Source organism: Chironomus tepperi, unplaced genomic scaffold, assembly GCF_022539635.2.
Source record: "Chironomus tepperi strain 1889 unplaced genomic scaffold, CSIRO-AGI_Ctep_v1 contig_449, whole genome shotgun sequence".
In the NCBI taxonomy this organism is placed as follows: Eukaryota; Metazoa; Arthropoda; class Insecta; order Diptera; family Chironomidae; genus Chironomus; species Chironomus tepperi.
In genome coordinates, this window is record NW_027226571.1 from 440,574 (window position 1) to 461,186 (window position 20,613).

At 32.8% G+C, this 20,613-nt stretch overlaps 1 protein-coding gene across 4 annotated transcripts in view; it reads right to left on the reverse strand.

Moving 5' to 3' along the window:
- The window catches only part of Ddr (discoidin domain-containing receptor 2), a 234,706-nt gene that overhangs the window by 150,365 nt on the left and 63,728 nt on the right, over positions 1 to 20,613 (reverse strand). For all 4 annotated transcript variants that reach the window (XM_070650845.1, XM_070650846.1, XM_070650847.1 and 1 more), the window contains exon 3: positions 8,221 to 8,279. The gene's annotated coding sequence lies outside the window, so the exon portion shown is untranslated. The remainder of the gene's footprint in view (positions 1 to 8,220; positions 8,280 to 20,613) is intronic.

Below are 20,613 nucleotides of genomic sequence, written 5' to 3' on the forward strand. Positions count from 1 at the left end.
TCTGGTATCCAAAAAAAGAAGCCTTTCAGCAATAAATAAGCCATTTCACTACCATTTTGCACGTTTTCCTAATAAGATTTGATCCAAAAACTTAGGTCGTGATCTCCAATTTCTCTACACTCAACTCTACTTTTATGACAGCAATTTGAAACTTTATATGTTTCATGTTCCTTAATGTAATGTGACTACGACTATAATGATGATGAAAATGGAAAGTAAGCAAGGCTCAATAAGGAGTTTTTTTTTTTTGGATGTGAAATGAAAAAGTTAATCACTTTTGCTGCTTTTTATGTTCGTCCGAATGCTAAGCTACAACAACAACAACAACAATGAAATCTCCCTCGAGGGTAAACATTGGCACAACATCTATTGGACAGAATGATTAAGCAGATTTAAATTATGTTGCACGATTTTAATTTTCTTTTCTTTTTCTAACATTCTGTGCCAATTCATTGAATTGGATATTTAAAGAGCATGGCACAAAATATGAAGTAATAATGAAATTCTTTTATGTCTCGGTACTAACAATGTTTAATTTTTACTTTGTTCTCTTCCCATCTCGTTACCGAGTCTTTAGATGTCAAAATTTTTGAATTTTAAAGGCGTGAGAAATTGATAAGGTGTCCATAAAAGGCGATGCTTGTATGTGCTGGTTTAGTTTGGAGTTTCTGCACATGAAGTGAAATTATTTGCAAGATTTTGAGATTTTTGATTTTATCTGGACCGTAACAGTCAATTTATTAAATGTTTTGAACCTTAGTTGTGACTAAGTTGACTAGCTTTCCCAAACAGATAATGATATGTGACGTCATCGGGCTACCATGTGGGCATACTTATTTTCTATTCAAGTTTTACTCAGAATTGGTAAATTCCTTCTGTTTAAAAGCTGAGCAATGTCAAAAACTCTTAAAAAGTAGTCAAAGTTGAGACTATAATTAATGGAAATTGTCAATCGGTAACAGCTATAGCAACATTGCAGCATGGCGCAGATTGGTAATGAAGGAATGCTAGTTGAGTGTCAAAATTGAGAATTTGTACAAGCTTTGTGATGTGGTCAGGAACAGAGTCAGATGGAAGGCCATTTGTAATAACTTAGGCTCCAGGCTCCAAGTATGGTTCCAATAAGTAAGTAAGTACAGCTACATCTGATTCAAACACAATTGGTCTGTTCGACTGTCAAAGTAAGTACCCAAATACGTTAGAACCTAGCCAACGACTGGACATTGCCATGCCTTTATCTAATTATAATGCAGTTTTGTCCTTTTAAGATCAATCTCAGAAGAGCTTCAGTTTTTAGAATTAACTCCCCTTCCTTCATAACAACTCTACAACAAAATGATTACTATTTACAATTTTAAGCCATAAAAATCAAATTCTTTATCAATATCAGTTAATATATATTTGACACATATTTTTTAACAATCATCAATATGCAAATAAAAATAATTTACTTAAATTTTTTGTTGACTTATTATTGTGGTTTGTATAAAGAAATTATTGATAAAATTTATGGCTTGTGTGCATTTTCGCACATTTAAATATTTTGTGTCAATATTAGACAAATAGCAAATCGTTTTTTTACACCCGGAAACTAAGCAGAGCTCTAAAAAATTTAACATTCCAGTGCGTTAGGGATATAAAACATTATTTCAACTATATTTTCATGGAAGGGGGTCGTTCAGTTGTTATGTAACATGGTAAATTGGCTTTATAACCACTATCACTAAGTTCCTCCAGTACCCTTCTATCCAGGATTTTAAGTACCCCTCTCTCTAAAGTGAACGACACCTTCGTAGACCCTAAGGGGGTCTAGAAGGGCACCTATGTTTGCTTTTAAGGGGGAAGAAAGGTAGGTATTGGAGGTTTTGAATTGAAAAATTGTCACAAAAGGGGTCGGGGGTCAAAAAGTTAATTTTTTTGGCATAAAGAGTCGTCCACTTATTAATTTGAAAGACAAGCGGTAGCCAGCGACAGAGCCAACTTTAGGCATCGACTAAGGGAGGCCATGGATAACACATAATATGTACGTCCAGCAAAGTAAGTAAGTAAGAAGTAGTCGACTTATTAAGTAAGGCTATTAAGAATTGGAATCGATTGAAGTCTTTTTACGCTTTAAACAGCAAAACGGGAAGTGAAGCGGATAAGGTTTCGAAAAGTAGATATTGATCGAGTTACGGATTAAATGAACAGCCCCACCCTAACCTCATCACCAGAATATTTATATCTATCACAAAATATCATTTACAAGCACCTCATATATCCAACACTGTGCCTTATATTTTCTAAATAATTTTATTAAAGTCATCGATTTTTAATTGAAATTTTTCAGTTCCTTTACACGAAAAAAAAAGTCAAACAATGAACAATAAATTTTTTTATATTTTTATATTCGCTTACTCATTCATTGAGCATGTTTTATGACATGTATTATGACTGAAGCAAAAGAGACATTAAAGAAATTTCAAAATGCGTCACAATAAGCAACACAAAACAGCAGAGAGAATTAAATCGTGCATTGAACAATGCACAACAAAAGTGAATGCTTGAAGAACCGATTGAAATGATTCTGAAAACCACTTATTAACGCACACTTAAAAGTATTGTCTAATTCTCATTCACTGACTGTATTTGGAATTGTTAAAATGCTCGTGTAAAGTAAGAGCTTTTCATATCCAACATTAAAAACACCTCTTGAAAGCTGTTATTAAAGGTACATGCGATAGATGAGAGTGACTTTTCAACGGCATTTAAATCTACGTTCTCAGCACTTGGATGTACTCTTGAAAAAAATATATATGCGAACATCGGCATTGATGGATGAGAAATGGAAATAAAAGAATTTAGTGGAATTTTTTTGCACATAAAAAAAACTTTAACATCCAAAAATAGAATGTAAATCTACAGATTCGTACCGCTGAAATTCAAGCACCAAGCGAAAGCGGAAAAAAATCAAAAATTCAGCTATTTGTAGTTTATGATCGGAATTGACATAATGAAGTCTCTTCTCATGACAGCTACGAGTGTCGAGGGAAAGAAATTTCATATTTTTTTGATGTTTCAATCAACTTTTTATATTTTGATGAGGTTCTTCTTTTTTATTTGATGGCGCAAAAAATGTGAAGCTTCGAAAAAAGAAATGATTTGAAGATTCGCGATTTGCGGTAAAAATTGATTATTTATGTCAGTTAGAGTGGAGTTTTGTCGATTTTAATGGGATTGTAGTTTCGTTTGGGTAATGAGACAAGCTGTGAAATTTAATGGTTATGGTTAGTGGGGATTGATTTGATTTTTGTGTATGCATGGTTCGCTAACAGTCAATGAGCATGCTTTCTAGAGAATTGTGAGCGTTGTTCTCAACTTTATCTGCTTTTTAGAGCTAGCTTGTTGTACTTTTTATAGTCATATTTTAATACTTCATTACCTAAACAGCACAACGTAATAACTAAGATACTGAAACATTGCAGCATTGACAAAAAGACACGAAGTTACCCTAGAAGCATAGCAACAGCTCCGTGACAACGATCTTCGACTCATTTTGAAGACTAAATACGTAGTTCGCCGTATTGTGAAGCTCGGGTTAGTCTTCCTTTTAAATTGGGATCCATGATCTCCCTTTGATGTTCCTCTAAACCAGCTCTATAGCATTTTGACAGTAGCCATCCATAGGCCTGTTCATTACTCATTTTTTTCTTAATGACCAATAATCTTTAGCACAAGAATGTCTGTTCAACTTATGAGCTGAGAATTTGTGAAACAGACTGCAATAAAGTCAGATGGAAAGCCTTTTTTTTGGAACTTAAACTTCACATAGTCAGTAAGTCAGTTACAGTAAGAGATCCAGAAATACGAGATATTCCTAGATGATGCAAAGAATGCAGGCACTAAATAACAAACTTTACTTGAAAATTAAAATGTTTAATATTCTATATTGAACGACAAGAATCATGTTCATTTAAGGTACTGAAAATCGTCAAACTGATCATATGATCATCCATGGATATTTTAGTCTAGTTTTTTGAATGACGACTTTTTGCTGAATTTTAAAGAGTTCTTACAATTCTTTTAACATCTTTCAAAAGGTTAAAAGTACAGTTACACTAGCCACTATACCCACAACACTCATCCATATCCCTCATTATTCTCAATTTAAACACCGCTTGTTAAGCATTTCAATACTATGTGTGATCCATCAAAGTTCACTAGTGCTTTAAAAAATAATGACACATACTTAAAGACAAGACAACTACACAAAAAAAGAGAAGTCTTGAGCGATGTCATTAAATCATTTGGCAGCCACAAGCAGTCATTAAGTTCTAATAAGTTCTACTCTTTTTCATCTCTCATTCTCGACTGCTGCTGATGCAAAAGCCACAAAAATTGTCATAAATTTTCATTCCACTGGCTTGTCAGACATGTCCTTTACTTGACTAAAAATTATGTTGCTTGCTTGTTTGGATTTATTATTGAAATTAAAGAAGAAAAAATATATATTTTTGTGTAGTGAAAATAAATAAAATTAAGGCATGAAGGAACATGAAACAAACATCCAAAAATAGTTCATTTGAGGCCAAAAAGAAAGAATGCAAAAGTTTTTCTCTTCTTCTCTTCTTTTGAGTTTATTTATTTATTCGACAATTTTTAAGCCATGCTGCTTATGTTGATTATCAGAATGAGATTCTTAGTTTTAATGTTTAGTGCCGAACATATGTTCGACATAAAAATTAAAACTGGTTTCTCATTATTAAAAATTTGAATGATAAATTATGGATATTTAACATCTCATTCAACTGTAACAGATATAGGCATACAGAGGCAATAATTAGAATAAATCTGGAGATTCAGTCGACTGATGTTTTATGGAGATGGGAAATTAAAGTTTTGGGGACTGATTTTTGGTTAATTCTTTTTAATGCGAATCAAAAGAAAACAATGAACTGATTGACAAGGGATATGAGGAGGTTTGTTGACCTAATATTCACATAAATTCACGGATAAGGTATGTAATGTCGCGTTGTAGATGATATTTGATAACTAGATGACCAGTTTGTTGATCAGCCATGAAATATTATTGATTATTGCTTTCAAGTCAAGGGTACGGAGCTGAATATCGACCTATTGTGCATTTTAAACAGTTCTTCAACTTGAACCTAATGCACCATAGTTCTGAGCATTAGCAGGGATAAAAAATTTGAGTCAAAAGCTACCCAAATGTCAACGATATACCTTCGCATGGCATTCTCTGAAACCGCTCATCCACCGCTACAGATTGAGCTATGTTTCGGGATAAGTACGTTAAAAAACAGAGCAAAAGACTCTCCAAACCACTTCATTTGATAGGTGGCATCCCCAGGATCAAACTACGAATAGTAAGCTTTGCAACCTAACATTTCTGACATTGATCTTTACAAATAAAGAAACAAAAGGTCAAGAGGTCTGGATTATGGCTCGAGAAACATAAAGCACATATTTATGTATTATTATGATGAGCTATCAATAAGGTCAGTTTCAGACAACATCTGAGGGAGGCTATGGATCACAATTGATCTATAAGGCCAGTGAAGTAAGTAAGTAAGCAAGTTGAGATTCATATTTGTATTAGGCAGTATTAACAAGTGACTCACCAATTCCCAGCAATCCCTAAATCAATTCAAATTAAATATTCCAAAAAACCGCTTCTTTAAAGTTCCGCTAGCCAAACAACATTCCCATATCGACCACATATTAATCCACTTCCCAGAAAATATCCCATAAAATATTAAAAGTCATAAAAAAAATAAATATATCCGAGACATGAGATTTTTTTTTCAGGGGGGGTCATTGGAATCACAAATATATCAGGCCAGTAGCACATTGCATCATCATAAAATATTGCCAATATTCTGATCAAAATTCTCTCATGACTCGATGACTATATGAATAATATTTTGTGGACGAGAAAAAATCTGCCGACAAAGATTGTTGTAAATAAAAAAAAAATAAAGGCACAAAATATTCATACAAGAACCATAAATAACAGCATGGATGGAATTTTGTTTTAAAACATAACAGCAAAACATCAAATTCGTGAAATGTTGCAATAAAGTTTGTATTTTTTTTTGTGCCTTTATTCATACCAGAGCATGGATAATTTTTTATTTCATGGAACCTTTTCAGCCGCTCTTTCATGTTTTTGGACATAGAATGAAAACAAATTTATTTATTTATACATTTATTCCCTGTCTCACTCCATCCATTTGGCTCTTTTGGAAATCAAGAGATGGATTTGCTTTATTTTTAACAAAAAATAAGCAATATATTTATTTATATGATGTGATGTACAGCTATAAAATAAATTGAAAACTATTTCGTCTCTCTCGACAGTTTTTTTTTAGCATTTTTCAGAGCCGTCCCTAAAAAAATTTACAGAACATTACAGATGTGAGTTATTGGGAATTTTAAAATGAAAATAATAACATCAAGGTATGGGAAATTTTTATTGGGATATAAAATGTTTAATGGACACTTGGAATTTGTAATTTGCTGATGTCAGTCAATTATGACACGATAAGGGGGAAGTTGAGAAGTATGAAGACTAAAATTCGACTCAAAATCGACTAAGTTACTCATTTATAAGATGATTCTCATTTCCAGACTTCCACGCGGACACCTGGAAGTTGGTGAATACTAGAAATACTGAAGACTCAAACTAGACTCTAAATTGATTCAAACTCGACTCAAACTCGACTCGAATTCGACTCAAGCTCGACTCAAACTCGACTCAAACTCGACTCAAGCTCGACTCAAGCTCGACTCAAACTCGACTCAAGCTCGACTCAAGCTCGACTCATGCTCGACTCAAACCCGACTCAAGCTCGTCTCAAGCTTAACTCCAACTCGACTCAAACTTGACTCAAACTTGACTCCTACTCGACTCAAACACGACTCAAAGTTGACTCATACTCGACTCAAATTCGACTCAAACTTTACTCAACTCGATTTTCAGTTTTGTGACTAAACTCAAGGCTAAGCTTCCAGACTTCCACGCGTACACCTGGAAGTTGGTAAATTCTAGAAACACCTCTGCAACTAGGGGTTTCAATCCCGGGATCCCGCATCCCGGGATCCCGGGATCCCGGACGTTTTTCCGGTCCCGAAATCCCGGGATTGGAGAAGCTTCAATCCCGGGATTACGGGATTGAGAATTCATTTGATGTTGATACAAAAACTTCAAGTTTAAAGTCTGAAATTTTAAAAAAATTAAGAACCACACGTTTGAAAATCATGTCTAATAATATAATATAGTAATTTCATCCACAATTTTTGAAGTTAAAGTTAAAAATGAGGCTTTACAGTATCAAATAACAAAAATTGATTGAAACTTTTTTTAAAAATTCATATTAAATTTTTAATATTTTGAAAGGCCAGAAATTAAATTTATTTGTTTGTAATTTCTTAAAATTCTGTTAAGTCGTACCAAATATCTCAAAAATTTAGGCAAATTCTGTGTTAATTATGCTTTCTTGATATCGGGATTTCCCGGGGAATCCCGAAAAATCCCGAGATACCGAAATTTCTATTCCCGATCCCAAAAATCTATCGAAATTGGTATTTTGAGAAAGCATGATATTGACATCTTGATTTCGGCTTTGAAATCACAAATCTTGGCAATTTTTTGTCATTAATTTGTTTTGTTAACTATTTAGAACACATTTTTGTGCACTGGAAATGATTTTTTTCATCCTCAAAATTTCTAATAAAACTATTAGTATTACATTTGCACTTGAATTCGACTTAAAACTTGATATTTTTTTCATCATCCAATCCCGGGATTAATCCCGGGATCCCGGGATTGAGATTTCAAATCCCGTAATCCCGGGATTGAGATTTTGTCCCGGGATTGAAACCCCTATCTGCAACATATAATTCCCAAAAGTCCATCCCTTGACCATTTTTTACCAATTTTTAATACAAAATATTCCACTGGTCCTTCCTTTTCCTCATCAATAATGAATGAGTTCAAAAAAATGTGTTTTTTATGACCCTCCATAATGTAACGCAGCATCGTCATTAAATTTTATTTTATTTCATATTTTATTTTTTTCACTTTCTCTCATCTCTGATATTGGAAGATGTTAAAGGGTAAACGACTACCCAGTCATCAATATATCAGAGTATGTATATGTCTATATACGAACAGTCAAATGAGAGATACACGATAGATAATGAATTGTAGTAAATTACCTTCATTAATAGTTTGATTTCATCCGATGTGCCGTGTGTGCCTTTATTGTATTATAAATCTGAAATGAGATAAGAATAAATGTAGAAATTAATTTAATTTAATGAGATTTGATTAAGTTGATTATGATTATGATTGTAATAAGGTATTTTTTTCAGGTCTGGGATTTATGTTGTAATAATTTAAGTAATCAAAATATCAAATTTAATTAAATTCCATCCATAATAATGTTATGACCCCACCGAGATAAATGATGAGAATATTTTACAAATTTATTGCTTGGTGCTGGATTTGGATGAGGTTTTGAGGACTTTGATGCTTCTAGAGTCTCTGTAGAGTGGGTTAGACTCTATATTGTAGAATATCTCAATATATGGGACTATTAAGTGGCTTTACCCTCAATAATCCCAAATTTCAGCTGCTAACGACCCCCAAAAACTGCATCCAACCATTTCCATCACTAACATCAGCTCCCGACAATCAAAAAAGCCATAATTTCACGAATATTAAATCTTCAAAAGAATTTTTTCCATAGAACACATTTTCACGTCTTTTCATTCTTGATTATTTCATATTTACGTCTTATTTATCGCACCCATTCAGCTATAGTTCCACGAAATTCCAGAATTCTTTTGAACAGTAATCATAAAAATGTGTTTGAAAAGAAACGTGGCATTAAAAAAGGCACAAAAGGAACATCCATAAAGCATTTGACGCGAAATTTGTTCTTGATGAGCATCTGCATCAATTTTTATTTTAATGGATGAGTCTAAAAATATTAAAATGTTGTCCATAAAAGAAGGTAGGCTCTTCATATGTTACATGTGATTCTTACTAATATCCCACCCATAGGAAGCGACTATAAATGATAATTTTTTTATTCATCTACCTTCAGCTGCCGTCCTATAAACATATGAGTAGATGTGCACATTCGTGACCTTTTCTCGCAAAAAAAGCTTGGAATAAAAATGTCTAAAATATGAACATGCCATTCGCATGTTGTGAGGATTTTGTCAGATTTTATGGGAATTTTTGGATATTTTTAATCCAAAAAATAGCAAAAATTCGTCAAAATTCCAAAAAAGTACCCAGAACAACCCTAAGGATCCCCATCTTCAACCAAACAAAAAAAATACCTTTCCAAACAATTTTATTAGAATTTAATGTCCATACACAAGTACTTCCGACCTAAAACGCGCAATCGCTAAAAAAAGAGAATCACATACGCAACACTTTATGTTTTTGCCATAAACATCATGTGTATGGAGCATAAGTTATGGAATTTAGAGATGATATGGGACAAGATAGGATGATTGCCCAAAATATGTGGCCTTTTAAGAGAGTTGAAGTCATGAGAAGGCTACAAATTCTAGATTTTGTTTTTTGGAAAAATGTAAATTATGAAGATTTGTACGGTTAGGCTTCATGAGCTGTTTCATGAGAAGGCTTTCAGATTATTTCAGTTATTGTGGAATGTTGAGAGATGCTAGGCTTCATGGTGTTTTAATTTAGAATATTTTGATTAGGATAGAATTGGAATTGGAGGTTTTGGAAGTTGATGAGCACGCAATTATGTCAGATTTAGAATTTTTTAGAGGTTAAGAACCTCTATGTACAGACAAAAAGGCAGATTAATGAAGCATTTTGGCTATGAAAGCATGTTCTTTACCTGTTAGAGCTCAAATCGTCAATCATGTCAAAATTCATCCAAAATTAGACAATATAGTCATAAAAATGATGTAAAGGTGTCTTGATGGCTGATTTAAGGTTGATTTGAAGGCAATAAATGACAATTGCCATTCAGGCTTACAACACATCACAGAACCACCCAATATTAAATGACATGAGCCCCATCCATTCCCATCGACGTCCCTCATCACCACAAAACTCAAACAGAACAAATTCCAACTCTTAATTACTGCACATAACTCTCTCTCTGTCGTTTTGGGAATTTTAATTAAAAGTAAATCATCAAAATTTTTCAGTCATGTTAATTTTCATCTCATTTTTTTGTGTGTCTCCTTATTAAAAAGTTGCAGTTGTAATTCCAACATCATTTTTCATTCGAATGATAATTATTAAAATGTATTCATAAATTTCCCCTTTTTTTAACAAGCATTGATGACTCTCTGTGATGTTTGAATTAATAATAAGGCTGAATAAGAAGCGACAAACACGACTAATAAAAAGTAACAATAATTCAATATTCACATAAAGGGCAATTTATTAATGCACACCATAATCATTGCCGTATTCTCTAGTCAAATGTGACTTTAATAATAGAATTTTTATTCCTCATACTGAAAAGTATTGTACGGTCGCGTTAAAAATTAAATGCAGTCAGTGATTTATAGCTGACTCTTTTTTACACTCAACTCAATTCCTTTATGTTTTCATTTAAAACTGAAAAATTAGCTAAATATGAATAAAAATAACGAAAGAATCATCAGCTGAGCTCATGCTGTGTCTCGATGGTGATAATTTAATTTTTTTTGCAGTTGTTGGTGCTTCTGCTCTTAAGTGGAATTGCGGCAGACGGCTAATAACTATTGTTGTTAATATTTCATATATCATTGGATTTTAAAGTCTTAGGGGTCTTAGTGGCTTGATTGATTATCCGGGAAGTTATGTGAAGTTAGAATATTAAGCAGAGATTGACGTTGAGTCAGACTTTGTATGAAGAATTTGGGTCGAGTTTACTTGATGTCATGCGACAGTCGAGTTGACTTCATATTCGGAATTCAAGAGGTTAGGTGTCAGTGGTGAGCAACCTGTGTGCCGCGCACACTAATGCATCGTTTGCCGTTTCTGTCGAGGCCTAGTTGAGCCTTATCATCTCGACCTTTCCCATCAATGGCTTAGCAAATGAAATGACCAATTTAGAAGTCAAGTGGAATAATCAGTCTAATGGCTCAGATTGGGATCCACAAGATATCCCAAAAGTCCCAATTTTGAATCCAATCCACAACATCCCTCAAACCCAAAAGATCCCAAATAAACATCGACAAAACAATTCAATCCAAATCCCGAATTTCGCAAACCTCAAATTTCCCATCCATATCTACCAAGTGTCTCTGTTTGATTCCACAACATGCAACTGTAACAACAGCAGTAGCACACATGAGATTAGGGGAAGAGAATCTATCTCCTCCCAATTGTTTGCCTATTGTGTTTCACATATTCTGACTATTTTTTACAATGACACTTTTTTTTAATAAAAATTTTATAATTTTTTACCCCGCCCGACAATCAAAAATGTATGTATGTGATACATGGCATGTTAGGGCTAATATTACGGACACACATATACACATGTGTATGCTGTCACACTATGTGAAATGTTAATCTAAAGGAGGTCACCAATGTGTAATGTTTGGGAAGGTTTTTTTAATGGAATTGGATGTTTTCAGTAGAGATGGATAGGACTTTTTGTGGGAAGCTAGGTAGATGATTGAGAAATTTGCAGGATTTTGTGTAATTGAATCAAAAAATTGTAAAAAAAAAATGAATCTCAGGTCAAATGGAAGACGCTTAATTTCAATATTAGCAATAGGATTCGAACCTGTCAATTTACAATATTTTATGCATATTGCAATTATGATTTAGAATTTAATTGAACAAAAATGAATAAAATAACTTTAGTAATTTTAAAAATTAATTAATTAATTAATTAAAATAATATTTCCACAATTACATCATGAACCAAAAAATATCACTCCAGTTCCATTATCCACAAACTATCAACAAACGAACCATAAAAATTAATTACTAGCCACAAGCCATGACGACCATTAACTTATGAGTCACTAAATATTCACAGAAATAACAAAAATCGAATTATAACAATAAACACAGTACACATTAAATTTAAGTATAATTTTCAATTTTTTATCATCAGTGACATAACTCATGACTTTATGTGTGACTGACATTAGTTTTATGGATTCGGAACTTAATGTTATGACTACCTCATCGGACTAATGAACTTGATTTTTTAATTATAATTTAAATTTTTTAGTTTCATTAATATTAGAAAGTTAAAGTCACGACTTGAAAATTGAATTGTCCAATTCCCCTAATTCAGTCCAAATCGAGGTGCAATCAATCATGATTATTAGCATAATCATCATTATCGTGTCTTTAAATAAAGTCGGATGACTGCTCATTTTTTTAATATGGAAATTCTTAGAAAATAAATTGTCCTAAATATACCCATTCAAATGCTAAGTTATTGCTCATAATCACTATATGATGTGTATTATGTGACGGTTTGATGTTCATTATCATATCAAATAACATGAGAAGCTGAAACTAGCTGTATTATTTGGTTAAATGACCAAAATATTTAAACAGTATGCAAATGCATTTCTTCGATGATGCTGAATATGTTATTAAGAGAATTTTTTGGTGATGATTAAGATTTGGTGATAATTTGGAGATTAAAATTATAATTTTGAGGTTATGTTAATGAATTTATGGCTTTCTGGGGTTTTAAGATCATAATTAGAGATTGTTGCTTTTGATCCATGTACAGGCAATACAAGGTAGTCGCTAGAGCACTGTCAAGTCATTGAGCTAACAGAGAGGTGCTACCCATCCCCATAGAAGCCCTACTGACTTTTTTTTGCTGATCGGACAGATCAATTGTGACCTATGACCATCCATGGCTTCCATCTGTCAATTACCGATACCAAATGCCGGTCTCTAGAAGCTGCTCTATCAACAGCATCTCTCCATGAGTTCTAAGGCCTGTCTCGTGTTCTTACAAGCCTATAGAATCCCAATTTTCCTCAAAATAAGAATCTAAATTCAAATTAATAACATTACCTTCAAATATGCACCAATTTAAATCTACAGCACAGCTCATACCCAAAATAATCACCCAATTCCCAATCCCATCCATATTCCAGATTCTAAAAGCACTGAATCATGTTGTCAAGACCGTTAAATCTTTCCATTTTATGTTAAATATTATATTTATGCAAATGCACATAATAATCTTCTAATAATTTACTTTATATAAGAGTGAAAAATATGAAAATATTTAAATAATATAGAAAAGAATCGTTTACTTACGCCCACATTCACATCTCATATCATTCTTTTGTTGACGACCTAACTAATGTGTTTTCGAAGCATAATAATGAAACTTTAAATATTGAAAACTTCCCAAGTCGACGCTCCCAAGTTACGGTCATCAGCATTATATGGAAATTTTATTGTACTTCCCATTTTTTTTCTTGTTGTTGCCCTCTCCACTCTAGATTCCCATTCAAATTGATTTATATTCATAAGAAAATTGAATTTAATATTATGTAGTGTAGTAAAAGTTCTCCTATTATATTCCGTCTATAATATTTATATTGAATATATAGGTCCCGTCCATTCTCCTTTTTCCATCTCTTATTTTGAATATATATTTCCAAGTCGCATGACTTTAGTATTCTTTTCACTTTTCATCTCTCGATTCTGAGACTTGAGATACATATTTTTACAACAGCATTATTAATACACATAGATATCGAAAGAAGGAATATATTATGTACATAAATTGTGAATAATATTGTTATAGTCATGTCATGATACAAAGTTTTTTGAATGGGGATGTAGATCATGATAATAGTGGATGTATTAAGGATGTTCAACAATTTTTTTTTTTCAATTTTTTTCAATTCAATTGTTGAGAATTTTTGATGAAATTTATCTATTGGAATGTGATGGGAAGTTGGAGGATGTTTGATGGTGTTGTTGGGTTTGAGTGCCTAAATGGGAACCAGGGTGGTAGCCAGAGGTGGCTTGAACCCCTAAAGCCCTCTCTGAATGTTCGAGCCTCTAAAGCCCCCTCGGACTAAATCCCATTGCCTGATAGGAACCATTAATTAATGACGAAAAAGTCCAGATTTCCATGCCTAAAAGCAAACTAATCCCTAAATCATATTTCCATAATTCACAACTTCCAATCCGACATGACTAATGAGCCAAAAGACTGAGAGAACTTTAATAACTTTTACGCTTTATTTATTTCCTGTTTCGTCCATAGCTTTATAGCTTATTCCATTTCTCATTCTTACATAATACATATTTTCATAGTCCATAATCAATAAATCCATAAACTTTTCCTCATTTTCACTTCCTTTTGTGACCATTACCACTACTCTGCCTTCCTCTTCCTTCTCATACACTTATAAATCGTGAAAATATGATAATTTTATTCATAGAAGCAGCTCAATGTATTCCATTTGACATCGATATTAAGCGAATTGATAATAATATAAATTGATAGTGCAGAAAGCAGTTAACAGTTAAGAGCACTACTTGATACTTGACATTCTCACCAATCAATGAATATTATGATGATAACATCAATAGCAGATAAATGAGGGTCAATCATTGGACAATTTAACCTTCAAAAAGCCCCCAAAATAATGTATACAGACATATCTTGAGTATGTACGCAAATAATCTGATACAACCGACTGTTTAGTCTGTTTTTTGTTGCTGAAGAGGATAAGGAACAAACAACACACACATAAAAAAAATAACTGAATGAAATTCTACATGCCACATGCTGTGTATACGATATTGAGATATGTCTTGGAAGAATAAGAAGGAATGGAAATCATTAAAAGAAAGCCATTCACAACAGGCATACAAGAAAAATATTCAATTAAGGATATTTTGAGGAGAAATTGAATGGAAATGGAAAATTGTTAGGAAGATTTTCCAGGAAAAATTGTTGAAAAATATTTTTTGTTGTTTATATTTGATTTATTTTCATATTCTTCTAAGGAATTGAATGGAAATTGAATATGGTTTGATACAATACTTGAGTTCGAATCTCAAATTATCAAGAATGTGTTTTCTATCATGTTGTGGGAATCTTTTTTTTTCCCTAGACCCCCTTTTGCCCCTTAAACATCTCCTGTTCCCATAACTGGAAATAAAATACCAAAATCATAATAATATTATTATTCTATATATTTTGTTGCCATTGTGACTCATAAATTACACACAAAAATCTCTACCCCCACATCCCAACAATTGTTTTCGACTCTCATTCGCAATTTTCATATAACATGCTTATAAAGATATATAATACCAAGCAGTGTGCTGTTCAGTGGGATAGAAAAATAATTATTTCAGATTTTCACATTCAATTGGAGCTACCAGAAATGGATGGAGGCCCGAAACAAACATAAAGCAGCAGAAAGAAAAGTTTTCAACCCTGAAAATGTGGCGAACGAACAAGAAAAAAAAGTAAAATTTCAGCACAAAATTTGCTTCATTAAGTTTCTGTTTTTCTATTTTATTTCCACACTTCATCAAGCATTTACTGCCTTTCTTATGGAAAGAAAACACATTGGGCGATAAGGAACAAAAAAAAAATTCGTGTACGTACAAGAAAATACCTTAAAATCACCTCAAAGTTTTGTTATTTTTTCGCTCGAATTTTATGATTTTTTTTGTTTTGTGTATTTTTGTCATGATTAGGCATGGTCGGTTGGATGGTTGCTGAATTGTATTTTTTTGGAATGTTAACTTTATATTGGAATTTAGTTCAAGATTTTTTCATACAATTATGTGAAATTCATAAATAATTCAGAAATTTGTGGGTTCGAATCTCAAAAGTAGCAAAATATTTTCAGAAGTTTCGTGTTGCCCTTTTTTCCGCACCCTGACTTTTTATATTTCTTTTTTTTGTCTTCTTCCTTCTCACTGATGTTTATCTTTTATTTTGTTCATTGCGTTACATTACTTTTAACTCCAATTTCACCCAACCCTACCCCCATTGTTTTTATTGTATCATCAAAAAATAATAAAAAAAGATTCAATCCAAGATCCCAAAATTGACGACGAAAAGGCAGCATATACATATTAATACCGGACAAGGCAGTAAATACGAAATCTCATCCTCACGGTGATGATGATAAAAGGCAGGCAACGGCCTAAAGTTTAAGAGAAAGAAAGCAAAAAAAAACAATCTCATCTTTTTCACAGATCATTGAGCATTTGCCGAACATTAAACGTATTGAAAGGTCTTTCAGTTTTACTACTGTGTGTCTTGACATTGTTTATGTACATTTTTAACAGCACATCGCATTTTTGGGTGTATCTGGTGTACAACTCTTATTCTTTTCTATAACAATCACTCATCAGGCACGACTTTTTATTCTCATTCTTTTCAATTCACATTTTTATATATTTTTTTGTTTAACAGCATGTCGTGTTCCGTGCACGATACATGACGGCACTTTTCTCTGTTGTTTCATTTTTTTTGAACTGTGGCTATCACTGAAATGGAAATGGGCAACAGCGCGGTAGCTGTAGCGGTATGAAATTGAAAATAAAAGAGAATTAATATATTTTTTTTTCGTGTGCTGTAAGGTGTTGCTGATGAGAATTTGGACAAACAGACAATGTGTTAATGTGATGATGACTAAGGTTTTAGATGAATTGAGAACTTTTGTGAAGTAAATGCTTCAGATTCATGGGGTGCAATCTCAATTTCCAGCTTAATTCATCCTCAAGTTCATGCGTCTTTAAGTCCATGCGTCTTTAAGTCCATGCGTCTTTAAGTCCATGCGTCTTTATGTCCATGCGTCTCTATGTCTATGCATCTATAAGTCCTTGCGTCTCTAAGTCCATGCGTCTTTAAGTCCATGCGTCTTTGAGTCCAAGCGTCTTTAAGTCCATGCGTCTTTAAGTCCATGCATCTTTAAGTCCATGCGTCTTTAAGTCCATGCGTCTTTGAGTCCATGCGTCTTTAAGTCCATGCGTCTTTAAGTCCATGCGTCTTCATCCAAGCGTCTTCATAACCAAACGACTTTTTTACTTCCCACATTGTTATTCTTCCATCTTCAGGTAGCTGAATTATTTAAAAATTTGCATGAAAAATTCATGAGAGCGCATTGAGAGATTGAGGTGTTTATGCTTCACCACTGAGCAGTAGATGAAATGAATTGCGCTTGAATTGAATGGGACGGAATGGAATAAAAAAGGCAAGAGCACAAAATTTATTAAAACATGAAAAAATACAAATCTCATTCTCGCGTAAGCAGCAAAAAAAAAGGCATCGGCAATGAATGCATGTTTACCGCTGATAGCAAGACTTCTTTCATAACCCATTTTTTTTTTGTGTGCTGTTTGTTACTCGCCACTTTTGTGTGTTTATTCTCATCGCCTTTCAACCGCTACTGATTGTTTCATCTCTTCTCATTCATTTGAAGCTTCATGCTTTATTCCTTTTGTCTTTCCATGTTCCTTTCGGTAGATATTCATGATTTATGAATTTAAAATTGAAACGTGAACGGAATTAATAAAAAAAGGAATTTTTGTGCTTGTTTTTCGCATCTCATGAAAAAATATTTGTTCATTCTGTTTTTCTTGATTTTTCATCGACAGAAACTCGATTGAAAGGAATTTTTCGATTTTTTTTTTGTGAATGCTATGCTAAATGAGAGCATCAACGGAGCTCATTTGTAAATCAGTTTTGTGAAAATATTCCGAAATGAAATCAATGAGATTTGGTGTGAAGTGATGAAAGGAATTTGAAGGAATTGGAATTGATGCGATCTGGATCTCAATGAGGGTACGGACTTTAAATTGTAGCTCGTCCATGCGTCTGAATGTTTATGAAATCTTTGATTTTTGGTTCAATTTTGAGAGGGAGTGACTCTTTAATTGAGAATGGATTTTAGTTGATTTTGGGTTGAAGGAACTGAATGTGCAGTTGAGCAGGTGTCAGGAAGTTGGCATTTCAGTACTGATATGCATTGACAGGAGCAAATTTAGGTTCGAATCCTAATCAAACTCTAAAGTACTGAAATTTATTGAAATTGGCAATTTAAGGTTCGAATCCTAGTTAAAGCCAAGAGTACTGAAGCATATTGACAATAGCCAATCTCAGGCTCGAGTCCTAGTAAAAGGAATTTCTCATGTAACCCAGCACCAACATTCCTAATTGTTCCCAGTCAATAAACGTAAGACAGTACCCAAAACATTAACAATTCCCTCCATCAAGTCCAGTTCAACAACTGCCTTTTTCACTTTCAATTTACTTGTCAAAATTTGATCACCATTCCTGATGCACTTTGAATATCAAACAATAACTCCCTTTCACAAAACGTGTATGTCCAGATCCATGTCATATATGCAAATGATTTATAACATCCACATGCTCCCATTTCGTCTGACAGTAAATAATTCAAAATATTTTAATTGTCGGTAAAGTGAAAATGCATAAGGAACAATGGATAAAAGTGTATATAAGTTGCATAACAACAAAACAAGCACCAAGAAGTACCATTGCATACAACAAAGATATCGTTCATGTCCATAAAATGCACATTGCACATTTTATGCATTTTAAATTAAGAAATATGTCATCATAAATGCACTGCATCAAACGGGCATTAAATTTAATTCGCGAAAAGCGCCAGAATGCATAATGTATTTCGCCTTTTTCGTCGCATTGCATTTCTTATACTGTACTTGTACTTAAAGTTTCCCATCGCATATAAAATAACACAAGAAACGTCGAAAAAGGAATGAGAAGATGGGAAAGAAGAAGTGGCAGTGGCGAGCAATATTGTGTAAGTTTTTCATTACAAAATGGAAAGATTTTTTTTTTGTGAGCAGCACGAAATGAAATTTGCTAGAAAATTGAGGCTCTGGAGGAACTAAAACGCATTTTGATGAAATTTTGGCTTAAAATTGGGATTCGAACTAGGATTTTGTGGTTTTTCATTTAAATTGCCAAAATAAGGATTTAACGAACTTTTGAGATTCAAATTTTATTAGAGTTAATTGAAGGAATGATCCAGAGTCAGTGATTACTTGGAAATTCTAAAAAAACATAACTTTCTTAGTCATTTCACAATTTTAAATCAAATTTCAGCTAATTTGGACTTGCCCAAATTTCAAAAATTACCAGTCAAGTACTTTTCCCACGGACCTTCCACCTCGCAAAGTATTTTCAATTTTATTCATCATAAATCTCATTTATCATCATAAAATCAACAAGTTTTCTGTTCTATAAAATGGCAGTAACCATCCACAACCATTCTCATCACATTACATGAATCCATTTATCACAAATTTATTAATAAAATATTCCCACAACTTTTCTCACCTAGTCAGCCAACAGCAAACAAAAGAATTCATTACTCAAAGAATAATGCATTTAAAAATAAAATTAACAATCACGAAAGAGCGCACAGCAAACAGTCAGCATATAAAAAAAAAATCTCCTCCCTTTCTCCCACGAAATTGCACACATTAATGCAGAAGCACAAGCAGCAGCGGTAGCAAATACACATTGTGTACGATGTGCAATGTAAACGAGTCCTTGGTGAGTAATTTTTTCAATTTATTTAAATTTACTTGCTCTCTTGTACGTCTCGTGATTCAAATGGAATATTAATAAAAAAATATACTGAATGTTGTTTTTTTATTTTTCCTTGTTTGCCGTGCTCAAATTCACACAATACATAAGACAGACAGGTCCCGAATGAGAGGAAAAAAAAAAGAATATTGAAATTGAGGAACGCGGGTGTGCAACAGCGCCCATGAATCGTTAAGCAGATAGAAAAAAAATTGTTAATTAAAAAAGTTAATAAAAAATTTGTTATTACAAATAAGTCTCGTGGCTTATTATTGAAGCTTCTATTGGACTGTTGGGAATTGGAGGGATTTTTGGTGATTGACTGAGTTCATGACTGAGGAGATTCCTGTCATTTTTTATAAATTAATTTTAGAATTGATCCACTTTTTAGGATTTTATGATAAAATATTGTTCTTGTGAAGTATGTAAAAAAATATTCTACAATAAAACATCTCTTGTGAAGTATATAAAATTGAGCAATTAAAAAAATTTTGCGAAGACAAAATTAATAAGTAATTACAAATTTAATCATAGAATATAGCTTAGGATTCGAACATTATCATTACTTCTATTTACTGTATATTTCCAGTTTAATACGTTAAGTTAGCACTACTAAAATCTCAATATAAACTACACCAAACACCTAGTTCAATTCTCACAATCCTAAACACATTAAAATTATTTAAAAACATCTCAATTTTTTAATAATTTTTTAAAAAACAATTTTCCGGCTCATTCACGCCCACTTTTAAGACCCACAAGCACAGAACGTATGGTTCTGGCACGTGCTTTAATTTACCGCCGACATATCCCTTTCCTCCCTCTATTCAATGAAAATTAAGTATATATAACTGACTCTATTTTATGCAACAAATGAAAAATGACTTTTTTACATTGAAAAATTTTTATATTTTAAATAATTTTCATCATGAAAGGCTTGCTGCTGTTGCTGACGCCGTTGTGAGATGCTGTAATTATTATGTAGCTGTTTAACATTAATTTTTTTTTTTCT